Source organism: Felis catus, chromosome D3, assembly GCF_018350175.1.
Source record: "Felis catus isolate Fca126 chromosome D3, F.catus_Fca126_mat1.0, whole genome shotgun sequence".
NCBI lineage: Eukaryota > Metazoa > Chordata > Mammalia > Carnivora > Felidae > Felis > Felis catus.
Genome location: NC_058379.1, coordinates 78,013,535 through 78,026,483, shown reverse-complemented (window position 1 = coordinate 78,026,483; position 12,949 = coordinate 78,013,535). Strand labels below are relative to the sequence as shown.

General features: G+C 46.9%; 1 long non-coding RNA gene across 3 annotated transcripts; it reads left to right on the top strand.

Moving 5' to 3' along the window:
* The first annotated feature begins 226 nt into the window (after nucleotides 1-226).
* Nucleotides 227-9,282, top strand: LOC102902010. 3 transcript variants are annotated; one of them, XR_006588463.1, is made up of 4 exons: nucleotides 227-365; nucleotides 2,358-2,493; nucleotides 4,886-4,966; nucleotides 5,094-6,204. It is a non-coding gene; the product is annotated as an uncharacterized LOC102902010 (long non-coding RNA). The 3 variants fall into 3 exon arrangements; XR_002147754.3 differs by lacking the exons at nucleotides 2,358-2,493; nucleotides 5,094-6,204 and adding an exon at nucleotides 8,758-9,282; XR_441603.4 differs by lacking the exon at nucleotides 2,358-2,493.
* Nucleotides 9,283-12,949: the final 3,667 nt, after the last annotated feature.

Genomic DNA, 12,949 nt, shown 5'->3' with positions numbered 1-12,949 from the left:
GATGGGCCCAGTCCTCAACGCCCACGTAATCGCGTGGGGGAAGGAAGCGTAGGGACAAGCGTGGGAGACTCGGAGGTACTTGGCAATGGGCCGCACCAGCAAGGTTGGCCCGCAGTGGGGAGGGGCCAGGCCGGGTGGGTGGGAGGATAGGCTGGGAGCAGGGTGGAGGGGAAGAGTCCGGACAACAGGCCAGCGGAAGAGGAAGTTCGGGCTCCCAGCTTGGCCCCGAGGCAGGTGAAGCGCAGGGCGGGGAGTGGGATTACACTGTCGGAGGCATCCGACAAAATCCGGTGGAGATTCGGCCAACTTCTCCATCCTGCAGTCGGGCAGGGGGCTGACGGACCAGTGCAGCCGAGGAAACAGCAGTGAGTGGACAATGACCGCAGCCGCCAAGGTGGTGGGGGTGGGGGGGTGGGGGGAGGGACGGGGACGTCCTTGTGGGGGATTCAGGAAGGGCACACGGCGCGCGTGGTTGGGCCCGACCCTCGAGCCTTGCATTCGCTGCTCCCCGTGGAGCCCCGTGCCAGGCACTTGCACGACAGCCTCAGAGACTTCCAGTCCGCGGGCAGTAAGCACGCATTTATGAATGATCTCACGCTTCTCCCCTCCCCTGGGTGCAGCTGCCTTTTGATCCACAAGTGGGAACAGATGAGGACCGCTTGCTTTTTTGGAGATGCCTGCTCTCGTGCCAGTGGAGAAACGGAAACTATTTGTTGTGCTCGGGGTTTCAGCCCTTGTTCGGAGGATCCCGGCGACACATGTGTTCCTCCCCTCCTGGGTCTCACCGTGTCCCTGAAAACGGATGTTTTCACCCTAGGGCGAGTTGGGGCAGATGAACGAATACGTCCCGTTTGGTGGCAGGACTGGGGTCTGTCTACCTGCCCCCTGACATCGTTCTTCAGGGCAGTAGTTAGGGCGTGGCTTTCCAGTAGCCAATCCCATATTCAAGCCTTTAGTATACAACCCAGTGGTCTCAGGGGTCTGGTTTTGGTTAAGCTCGGGAGAGAAGTGCCCCGGGGCCGAGAGGAGAGCTAGACCTTGGCAGTAAGTGTATTTGTGCTTGTATTGCCCGGCCCAAAGCCTGCACTGAGCTGGCGCCCCGTAAAATGTGTGGAATGAACACATTGTAATAATAAGGAATTAGAGAGGAAACCTTTCAAATGGTAAATGTGGTGTCTAATCCTTTATGTTTTGCTAAATATCATTTCGGATATGGTTCCTAATACTAAAGTGGTTTTAGTATTTGAAGCATGATGCTATTGCATTAAGCTTTACTTTGGGAAAAAAAATGTACAAAATTAAATGGCTGAAAGCTGAGCTCTCTGAGTGCAATGCACCCACGGGGAAGTTTTTTTTCTTTAGGGAAAAAGCTACAGGGGAGGCTGAACAGTCACTGTGTGACCTCACCTATTAATGGCACATCAAGTACTTAGAAAACAGTAGAAAGAATCTCAAATCCCATCATCAAATTGATAGAACAAACAATAGACCCTTTAGACTTAAAAAAAAAAATGCAACAACGGGGGCGCCTGGGTGGCTCAGTCAGTTAAGCATCTGACTCTCGACTTCCGCTCAGGTCTTGATCTCATAGTTCGTGAGTTCGAGCCCCGCAGCGGGCTCTGCACTGAGTGTGAGGACCTTGCTTGGGATCTCTCTCTCTCCCTCTCTCTGTGCCCCTCCCTCACTCTCTCAAAAAAGAAAAACCAAAACAAAATGCAACTACAACTGGGTGAAGCAAACAAAGTAGGGATTTTTCGCACACAGCCGTAACAGCTACAGGGTAGGTAAGTGTCTGTCTACACGAGTTACGTGCACCTGGTTTATAAGGGACAGGACTCTGCAGGATGTTGGAAGTCAGTGCTGCAGCTGGTGTGCGAGTCTCCGAGATGAGGCTTTTCCTGCCGTGTGCCCTTCTCTCCAGTATTGAGAGTCCCAGGGAACAAAACAGATTAAATCATCACGTTTATTCTGTGCACGGGGCATGAAGAACAGTGTTCCCCTTGGAAAAGTAAAAGGCATTAAAATGTAGACAAGGCATGCTCAGAACCTAGGACGATGCCTCTAACGTCCAGTGTGATGCCTCATGATAAGTGCAGAAATAATTGCAGAAGGAAGGAGGGGAGAGACTGGGGAGGGGAGAGAGAAGAGGATGGGGGAGGAGGGAGAGAAGCACAGCAAGAACCCCCCCCCCCCCCCCCCCCCCCCCCCCGCATGCTCAGTCCCTCCTGTGAATCCCTCAGATCGTTAACAGTGGCAATGCCCGCCCCGCTGGGACTTTTCCTCTCCCTAAATTCTAAAGTTCCTCCAATTCCTTGCCTACCATCAAAACTTAACTTGTTTGTTCCTTATTTACGAAGGGCCCCTGACCGGCTACTGTGACAACTTAAGGAGATGAGGTGTTAGTGGCTGATCATAACAGCATGTGTTGTCCCCATCGGGCGACATTTACATTTGATTGTGGCCTTGAATGCCGGCAGTAGTAATCCTAGAGAGGTAAGAACAGCTACCAGGAGCCTCCGGCTCAGCGGGGGGCCTTGGAAAAGCTCTGGGACGTGGTCATGAGCTTCCACTGACATTTTTATCACATCCGCCAAGGGCAGCTGTCCTCTCCTCGGGCGCAGATATATCTGAGTGTTCCAAAGTGGGCAGTTGGGTATTCTTTTGAAGGTCCTCTGGGAACCCACGGTAGCTCAAGTTTGATTTTCCAAGAGCAATAAATCCAAATGTTTAATGAAAAAGTCTTTTAAAATTTGAACTCGTTTTCTTGTTTCTATCTCAGGGAAGGTGGAGGGCAACTGGGGAATAACCCTCCTCGCCAAGCCTTCTTTTATCTTCTTTATTTAAAAAAGTTATTTTAGGGGCGCCTGGGTGGCGCAGTCGGTTAAGCGTCCGACTTCAGCCAGGTCACGATCTCGTGGTCCGGGAGTTCGAGCCCCGCGTCAGGCTCTGGGCTGATGGCTCAGAGCCTGGAGCCTGTTTCCGATTCTGTGTCTCCCTCTCTCTCTGCCCCTCCCCCATTCATGCTCTGTCTCTCTCTGTCCCAAAAATAAATAAACGTTGAAAAAAAAATTTTTTTTAAATAAAAAAAAATAAAAAAGTTATTTTAATTAATTTATTCTTGAGAGAGAGAGAGAGAGAGTGCATAAGCAGGGGAGGGGCAGAGAGAGAGACAGAGAATCCCAAGCAGGCTCCACACTGTCAGCATGGAGCACAGTGCGGAGCTCGAACTCACAAACCGTGGGATTATGACCTGAGCGGGAATCAGGAGTCCGTCGCTTAACTGACTGAGCCGCCCAAGCGCCCCTAAGCCATCTTTTATGTATGTGAAGACAGGAATTAAGTGTCATCCGTTCTGAACAATATGACCTCAATTTTTCTAGACTTCTTTTAATAGGAAGTCCTTTTGCACCTGCTTTAGCATATCCCCTTTTCCTGGGTTTGCTCCACTTTCCCACATAACTTCTAAATTGCAGGGGCGGTGCCTACCTGCACCACCTGTGGTTTCCTTTGGAACACCAACAGCAGGTGCAGCCCACACCTGCTGTGCACACACACACACACACATCCACCACAGAAACTGCTTTGGAGATGGGGTAAAACAAAGAACATATAACCCTGTTGCGTAAAAATGAGGGTTAGAAGGATCAAGGTTGTAGATGTGCAGTCCCCTTACTGAGGTCCTTGCTCCCTTGGGGGGATGGTTCAGTGGTCAAATCCCTGCACAACTTCATACAGACTCACTTGTGAGGGGAGCCCTTTGCAGGCTACCCACTTTCTAACTGGGTTCAGGACTCCCAAACCACACCCTTTGCCACTTCATGGGGCTTCCTCTAAAACCAAGATACCCTCTTACATGGCCACAGCACAGTTATCAACTGCAGGAACTTAATATCAATACCATAGTTTTAGCTAACCTCTAACCCATGTTCCAATACCGTCCATTGTCCCAGGAACGGCCTCCGTGCATTCAGTCCGGGATGCAGCCCGGATCACGGTGTGCATTCAGTTGTCATTTATTCTCCTTTACTCCGAACGCTTTCGCAACTGCTCTATGCCTTTTACGACATTGACATTTCTAAGAAGACTACTTATATGTTTTTTTAACTTTATTTTTAAGTAAACTCTACACCCAATGTGGGACTTGAACTCTTAACCCTGAGATCAAGAGTTGCCCACTCTACCAATGGAGCCAATCAGGTGCCCCCAGCCTACGTATTTTATAGAAAGTTTCTCAGTTTGGGTATATCTAGTGTTTCCTCATGATTACATCAAATAGATGTTGAGGGCTTCTCCATGGAAAGTTAGAAATCATGTAGTGCACAGCATGGTGACTATAGTTAATAGTGTCGTATTGCATATTTGAAAATAGCGGGCGGGGCACTGGGGTGGCTCAGTCGGTTAAGTATCTGATTCTCGATTTCGGCTCCGGTCGTGATCTCCCGGTTCGTGGGTTCGAGCCCTCCATCAGGCTCTGCACAGACAGTTTGGAGCCTGCTTGGGATTCTGTCTCTCTCTTTCTCTCTCTCTCTCTCTCTCTGTCCCTCCCCACCCCCTCTCAAAATAAATACATAAACTTAAAAAAAAAAGAAACTTGCTGGGGGAGTGGATCTTGAAATTTCTCATCATGAGAAAAAAATGTGTAACTATGCAGGTTGATGTTAACTGGACTTATTATTTCACAATATACACAAATATCAAATCATTATTTGTATGGTTGAAACTAATATAATGTTATGTCGATTATACCTCAAAAGGAAAGACAGGCGGAAAGGAAAAACTCTTCCAGTGCCTTCCGTCTCATTGAGGATGAAATTTACACATTTACCAAGCCCTACAAGGCCTTGCTTCCTCAATACTGATCCTTGGCTCTCTCTCTCTGCCTCAGGCCCTTTGCACTTGCTGGTACTACTTCCTGGTATGCTCTTCATCCCGATCATTGCTTGTCATGTGCCCTCATTTTATTCAGGTACGTTTAATTACAAACCGAAAGATAATCTCAGATTCCAAGCCACAGCAATTCTTTCATCGTTTGGAGCCTTCCTTTCCCGCCAGATTTCTGAGAGCCTTCCTTTCTCTGTTTCCCACCCCCGCAGGGTACACGTGTGTGTGAAACGCTGATGAATACTTTGCTCTTTGGAACCAACCGGGTGTACCTTCAATGTCCAGTCTTTTAAAGAGGGGAGTTTGGATTTTAGAGCACTGACTGTTAATTTACGTGACAGTGACATCTAGTGGATCACTAATGACAGTCGGAGCTAAAAGCTCTAAAGATCAAAGGAGGGCCAAACAAACATCAGCCACGAACAGCAAAACTCCACCCTGATTCCTGGATAGATGCTCTAGTGAGGTCTGGAGAATCCAGTGAGATTTCTGTTGATGATGTGGCCATTGATGGGTTAAGGATATCTGAAGATTTAGGTTTCACTATGCATGTTGGGGATGGAGCATAGAGGACAAGCCTAAATATGAAAAAATGAGAGAATTTGTTGTGTGGGATAGCTTAAGCTGCTACAAGTTCATTTTTCAAGAGGTTGGTTTATCACTCAAAATCGAGGGGCGCCTGGGTGGCTCAGTCGGTTAAACGCCCGACCTCAGCACAGGTCATGATCTCATAGTCCGTGGGTTCAAGCTGTGCTGACAGCTCAGAGCCTGGAGCCTGCTTCAGATTCTGTGTCTCCCTCTCTCCCTCTGTACCTCCCTCTGCTCACGCTCTGTCTCTCCCTCAAAAATACACATTTAAAAAAAAATTTTTTTAAGGTGATAGGAACATGAAATTAGTGCATGCTGTCACCAAGTGGTGGTACTAATTCGGAAGAAAAGTAAAATTTTGGTCATTAGGTGGGCTCAGCTGGAAGAAATTAGCAAATTTTGCTCTTGATCTGAAATCAAGAGTCAGATGCTTAACCCAGGTGCCCCTAACAGCAAGCTTTAAAATATAAGATTAAGGAATAGTTTAATAATTATTATAAGTTTGGACAATTTATATCACAATGAAGAATGTGCAAGTCATGTTCTCATGTTATGTTCTCACTTCCACATGAGCAAAGCATGTTATCAGACTTTTTGTTCCTGTTAATCAAAAATTTTAGGGGCGCCTGGGTGGCGCAGTCGGTTAAGCGTCCGACTTCAGCCCGGTCACGACCTCGCGGTCCGGCAGTTCGAGCCCCGCGTCGGGCTCTGGGCTGATGGCTCGGAGCCTGGAGCCTGTTTCCGATTCTGTGTCTCCCTCTCTCTCTGCCCCTCCCCCGTTCATGCTCTGTCTCTCTCTGTCCCAAAAATAAATAAACGTTGAAAAAAAAAATTTAAAAAAAAAATTTTATTTTGCCTTTCTCATATGATGCCTGAGATTGAGTAACTTTTCATCTGATTTTATTTTTTTGGTGAATTGTGCCCTTATATTTTGCCCATTTCTCTATGGAGCTAATGACATTTTAAAAATTGATTTGTAGGAACTCTTTATATATTAGGGTAATTGGCTCTTTAGCTGAGATATGAATCGCAAATATTATTTCCGGTGTCTTTTTACCTTGCTTTTGATGGTTTTTGCCATGTAAAATTTTCTTATCGTTTGGGTTTTTGTGTTATAAAGACATTCCCTTCTCTCAGGACTATAAAAGAAAATTATTGCATGGTTTTCTTTTAGTACTTTTACTTAAGCATATGATCAACCTAGAGTCTGTGAAATAGTGTTCTCAGTTTAATTTGTCAGTTGCTGATTGTCCAAACATCATTTATTCAATAATGTACTTTAAATGTCACCTGTCACTTGGGTTCTGCTTTGCCCAGGACTATCCTGGTTTTTACTTGTTGTCCTGGCATAGTTTTGAATTGTGTTCTCTTTCATTCTCCAGTGTGGCCTGGTTTGAATAATACATTACACGTTTACCTTCCTACTCATGATAAACGAATACAGTACACTTGACCAAAATTGACCCGTGGTTAAATTTTACCCCACTGGCTTACTTGTTTGTGCTCTCTCCCTATATTTCTTTTTTCTATTATTATTTTTTTAACATTTATTTATTTTTAAGAGAGCAAGACAGAGCACGAGCTGGGGAGGGGCAGAGATGGGGGTGGTGGTGGGGGTAGGAGACACAGAATCCAAAGCAAGCCCCAGGCCCTGAGCTGTCAGCACAGAGGGGGCTTGAACTCACAGAACTCGAGATCATGACCTGAGCCGAAGTCAGATGCTTAACTGACTGAGCCACCCAGGGCGCCCCCCACCCCTCCTATATTTCTTAAGAGTAGGAATAGTCTCTTTCATAGCCTCGGTATTTTCCTTGAAGCAGTATTTTTATCTAATCTACTGTCATATTACAATTTTGTCAGTTGCCCTAATCATCCCCCTTATAGCATCCCTGTGCCTCCCCAAGCGCCTCTGTCCCTGCCACCCCACCAAGTTTATGGTCAGATCCAGTTTATGGTCAAGCATTGGATTTACTTGTCGTGTCTCTTTGGCTTCCTTTAAGCTAGAATTGTTTCCCTTTTATGGCATTGACACTTTTGAAGAATACGGTCTTCCCTCACCTTTTTATTCCAGAACATTCTTCATTTTCTGTGAATCACAGCCATTCTTAATTACAGAGCTCCACTGCCTCAGTGGGGGCTGAACAAGAATCGAGAGCCGTATCTCCTCCATAATCTTCCCAGAGAACTGGATCTCAGGCTCCCTGAATGGATCTGGTCAGTGAAGTGAGTGAGGGAAGGCTTCACACACTGGCTCTGGGACCCCACTGTTTCCCCATCCATCTTTGATCACTCTCTTCTAGAAAGTCCTTGGCTTGGCAATTGGTTGATCCCAAGTCTTGGGTCAGAGGGATGGATGTGGTAGGTTCTGAAATGGGGAGAGTCTTTTCAAAACTATGGGGCCAGAAGAATTATGGTACCCACTTACCTGGCCTCGCTCTGTCTGATGTCCCTTCCTGCCTCCCTCCTGCCCCTCCCTAGCCTCCCAAGCGTCTCTAGTCACAACCACTGGCCTCGCTCTGTATCACCTAAAGTCATTCCAGGTGCCTCCAGGGACACAGGACCCCACCCCGCCCCCATTAAGAATCATGTCCCCTTGGGGTACCTGGATGGCTCAGTTGGTTGAGCGTCCAACTTTGGCTCAGGTCATGATCTCTCAGTTCACGAGTTAGAGCCCTGCATCAGGCTCTGTGCTGGCAGCTCAGAGGGTGGAGCCTGCTTCAGATTCTGTGTCTCCCTCTCTCTCTGTCTCTCCCCAGCTCACACTTGGTCTCTCTCTCTCTCTCTCTCTCTCTCTCTCTCTCAACTAAATAAACATTTTAAAAAAATGTAAAAAGAATCATGCCCCCTTACGATCTCTCAGTACATCTCTCTCTAAGGCCTCAATAAACTGTTTTCCCAAGTCAGACTCAGAGCATTCTTGGACCAAATGGCATGATCCTCATCTGAACAAAAACTTCTTCTTTCTTACATGACTGCCCCAAAATATTTGTGCCCCATTAGGATTGGAGAAAGATCTCCTCCAGACAGCCATCCCAGGGAGCCTGGAGGAACCCTGGTAAATGTAGCTTTTGCTCACCAGCCCAAGTTGCTGTAAGGGCCTCGCTGGAAGAAATCTTGGCGGGAATCTCTCCCCGTGGACTAGTCTCTATATGGCTCCCCACTCAGCTTTGCTTATTATGGAGCCTGATTCTGCTTCTCCCCATCTGTGTCCCGAAGGAGTCCCAGCCTGCACGACCCCCCAGTTTGCCGCCCACTGATTGCTTTCTTGTTTGACCCTTGATCTTGTAGATGAGCACATGCTGAGTCCCCGCTCCACGGAGCCCGCATGAACCTCTGGACCTCTGACCGACCTGCCCCCTTCTTTCCTAAATTTTGACTTCTGAAAAGATCAACACAGCTAAACCACTTCAACCTGGCAGGGAGAGGCTCCTGCCCTGGCATATCCCTACCCACTGGAGCCCTGACTTAGCAGGAGTTCTCATCACGGGAGATCCAGGAAAGTCTCTGAAAGAAGATGCCGAGGTTCCCAGGAACACCTTTCCTGAGTCTGTGCTATGATTAGGGCATCTTTGTTTTATGCACCTACGTGAAGCAGACATTTTTGGCAATGCCTTTTTTCTACAGAACGCCAGCTAGGTCTAGCGCTAAGAAAAGCACCATGTTTATATGCCCACAAATTTTCTCAATCATGAGCAAATTACTTGCTCCTCGCCCCATGAAAAAAATGAACTTTCTCTTTTGAGAGTTTGGAGAAAATAAAAGAGCGAAATTAACCAATCAAAGAGAGCTTGGGCAATAAAGTGAACAAAGACATTTGCTTTCCAAAAGCGTGTTTAAATATTTTATCTAGAAAAATCTTCCCAAAGTTATAAATAGCGCCTAGCCATCAGTTCCAGCATCAACCTCGGAGAAGTGCTTCCAGCTTTATGACTGAGTTTGTGTGCCTGTGGCCAAATGGATTTGGAATGGAAACTTTTTTTTTTTTTTTGTCGTCTGGCTTATTGTTGTTTCCTTCTGTGGCCACAGTATTTGTCTGGGCCATGGGATTACTCAATCAATCAGATATTTATTGAGTAACCAGACAACCAATGGAAACACTAGACTTGGATCATATTGTACAGATCATACTATCTGCCTTAAAGTCTTTTTTTTTTTTCAACGTTTATTTATTTTTGGGACAGAGAGAGATGGAGCATGAACGGGGGAGGGGCAGAGAGAGAGGGAGACACAGAATCGGAAACAGGCTCCAGGCTCTGAACCATCAGCCCGGAGCCCGACGCAGGGCTCGAACCCACGGACTGCAAGATCGTGACCTGGCCGAAGTCGGACACCTAACCGACTGCGCCACCCAGGCACCCCATGTCTTAAAGTCTTAAGGCAGTTGTGCTCACTAATGGTCATCTCTTTTTTTGGGAGCTTAGAAAAGGATCCATTTGGAAAAAGAGAAGTATCCATGCAGAAGCAAATACATTCCCATGACTTTTGGCAAACAAAATATTCGCAGATTCCGTCGCCCTGTTCTAGTATCTATTTATACATGTTTCTCTCCATTCTAGAGGTTTTCTCTGTAATATGTGGACCATGCCATGACATCCTTTAAAGCTGGAAGTTTTCAGAATTAAATTCTGGTTTCCTTAATTTACTATAGGAATACATCCCTAGAGACTGTAAGTCCAACATAAATGATGTGTGTGTCGGAAGGCGAGTATATACACCCTTATGTTTTTTGCTAAATGGGTGTAGAGTCACGAGTGCTATTCAGCAGTATTTCCGCGTCTCCTCTTTTTGGGGATGTGAAAAGACGTCAGTCGTCTGCCCACTTGAAGTTAGGGTGGTAGGCCAGCTGACTGCTTCGGCCAGTGAAATGTGAGCACAACTGAGAGGTGCCCCTTTTGGTAGGTGGTCAACTTCTCATGTTCCCTTCCATCTTCCATGATAATTGGTAATGTTCTAGCCGGTAGAGATTTTATCAGCATGCATCCAGGGGAGAGAATAAAATAAAGAAGGGTCCCCCACTGACCTGAAATGGACATGTAGCAAGAGAGGGAAATAATGTATTCTAGGCCACTGAAATATCAGGGTTGTTTTTCCTCTAGCATAGCTTTGCATATGCTGAATAATACAAAAATCGGTCTATAGAAGTGGGCCACTGCTGTAGCAAAGACCTAAAACAAATGACCTAAGGGTCAGGTAGGGGGTGGCAAGGACACTATGCCTGCAGTAATTTGGGACGTACATTTTACTCCAGCAGCAGGAGCCAGTGAAAACCCAACCCTGCATCAGGGGACCCATGAAGGGTATGGCCATCATACTCCTTGTTAACACCCGTCGATGAATTAAGGTGTCTTTGAGCAAAGTTCCATTAATGGTGTGGGGTCCAAAAAAATCTTCTCACTTGCACAGAATGGCTTGGGGAAAAGAGACGAAGTACATACTCAGCTCTCTCATTGAAGCCTGATGGCCTCGGGGAGTTGAAATTAAACTGATAAACAGAGTCATGGCAGCAAGAAAGCAAAGAGATACAGTAAACACGAGAATTCTGTCTCAAAAAGAACTGTGGCTATTGCCATGTGGAGCTGACGGGAAGACGATACATGAGAAGCTGTTTTTGACAAAAGAAGTATTAATCAAGGGTACCTGGGTGGCTCAGTCGGTTGAGCGTCCAACTTCGGCTCAGGTCATGATCTCACAGTTTGTGGGTTCAAGCCCTGCATCAGGCTCTGTGCTGACCACTTGCTCAGAGCCTGGAGCCTGCTTCGGATTCTGTGTCTCCTCTCTCTGCCTCTCCCCCGCTCACGCTTTGTCTCACTCTGTTTCTCAAAAATAAATAAATGTAAAAAAAAAAAAATTAAAAAAAAGAAGTATTAATCAGCCTGGACAAAGCAGGTGGTGGTTATTTAAGACTATGACTTTGAGGGGCACCTGGGTGGCTCAGTCAGTTGAGCGTCTGACTATTTTGACTCAGGTCACGATCTCATGGTTTGTGAGTTTGAACCCCACGTTGGGCTCTGTGCTGACAGCCTGGAGCCTGCTTAAGATTCTCTCTCCCTCTCTCTCTTTGCCCCTCCCTCGCACACGTGTGTGTGTGTGTGTGTGTGTGTGTGTGTGCGCTCTCTCTCAAAATAAACACACTTAAAAAAAAGAACATGACTTTGGGTCTGTAATCAACTAAAAGCAGGAAGTGGGCTGAGAGAGCTGCTCTTCCCAGGGAGGACGTATTCTCGTCGCCCACTTCAAATGCGGCCAGAGAAGAACGAAAAAGGAAAACTTTCAGAAGTTGTAGCCAGACTTCAGGAGGACGACTGGCCGAGACACCTTTTCCCAGGAAGCAATAGGGGAACACAATCGAGGAACTTTCCCTCACCCTGGGAAGAGCCCTCAAATGTGCCTGCCCCGTGGGCGTTAGAATTGCTGTGGACCAGTGTCCCCCACTGCCTCTCTCGTCCCCGCTATGTGTGAATGGAGGCACTTAACTGTAGTTCACGTGTACTTGTTCTATCGTTGAAGGGTGGTTGTGGGGAGGGCAGAAAACTTGACTTTCTCCTTCGTGGGTCCCTGAAGCAGTAGGCACCATATCCGGACCTGTTGTAAAAATGGCTCTGCATCTCCCCAAGTCCTGGGTGTAGAACCAAAAGCCACGTCGGGATGAAACTTGCTGTCGGTATTCCTTGGAGGAAGAGACGGGTGTATTTTACGGGCAGAAAGAAAAGTGAGCTGAGCGTTCAGTGGCAAAAAAGGGCAGACTTTGGCAGCCGTTGGGATTGTTCGATATTTCTTGGTTTTTTCTCTTTCTAAGCTTAAAAGGAATATAGCCATCTTGACACCTTGACGTTCAGCAGGCCGTGTGACTTGCTCTGGCCAATGAAACACAAGCGAAGTGATCTGCATCGTTTTCAGGCAGAAGACTTTCAGTCGCAGTATTTGACTTGCCTTTTTCCCTTTCCCCTGCCATGGCAACCAGCGAAGTTCCAGAAGGTGGAGGCTCTGGAAGCCTCGGTTCCCAAGTGAGGACAACGCAGAGTAGAGAGTCTTGCCCCCCCAACATGGACATACAGCACCAATGAAAAATAAATCTTCATTGTTTGTTACTGCAGTCTAATTTAGCTGAGGTTGACTAATACAGGTGAACGTGTTTAAATTGAATATTAAAATCTGGAAAGACTGGGGCGTCTGGGTGGTTCAGTCGACTGAGCGTCCGACTTTGGCTCAGGTCATGATCTCGGGGTCTGTGAGTTCAAGCTCCGCGTCGGGCTCCGTGCTGACAGCTCGGAGCCTGGAGCCTGTTTCGGATTCTGTGTCTCCGTCTCTCTCCGCCCCTCCCCGGCTCACGCTCTCTCTCTCAAAAATAAATAAACATTAAAAAAAGTTTTAATCTGAAAAGGCTTTCCTCGTGGATAAAAGCCAGTGTCCCTTCACAGGTAAACTTGCTTTTTACTGAGCACTTATGCTTGTTGGTTCTCATATATTTCTGTTGAGATTT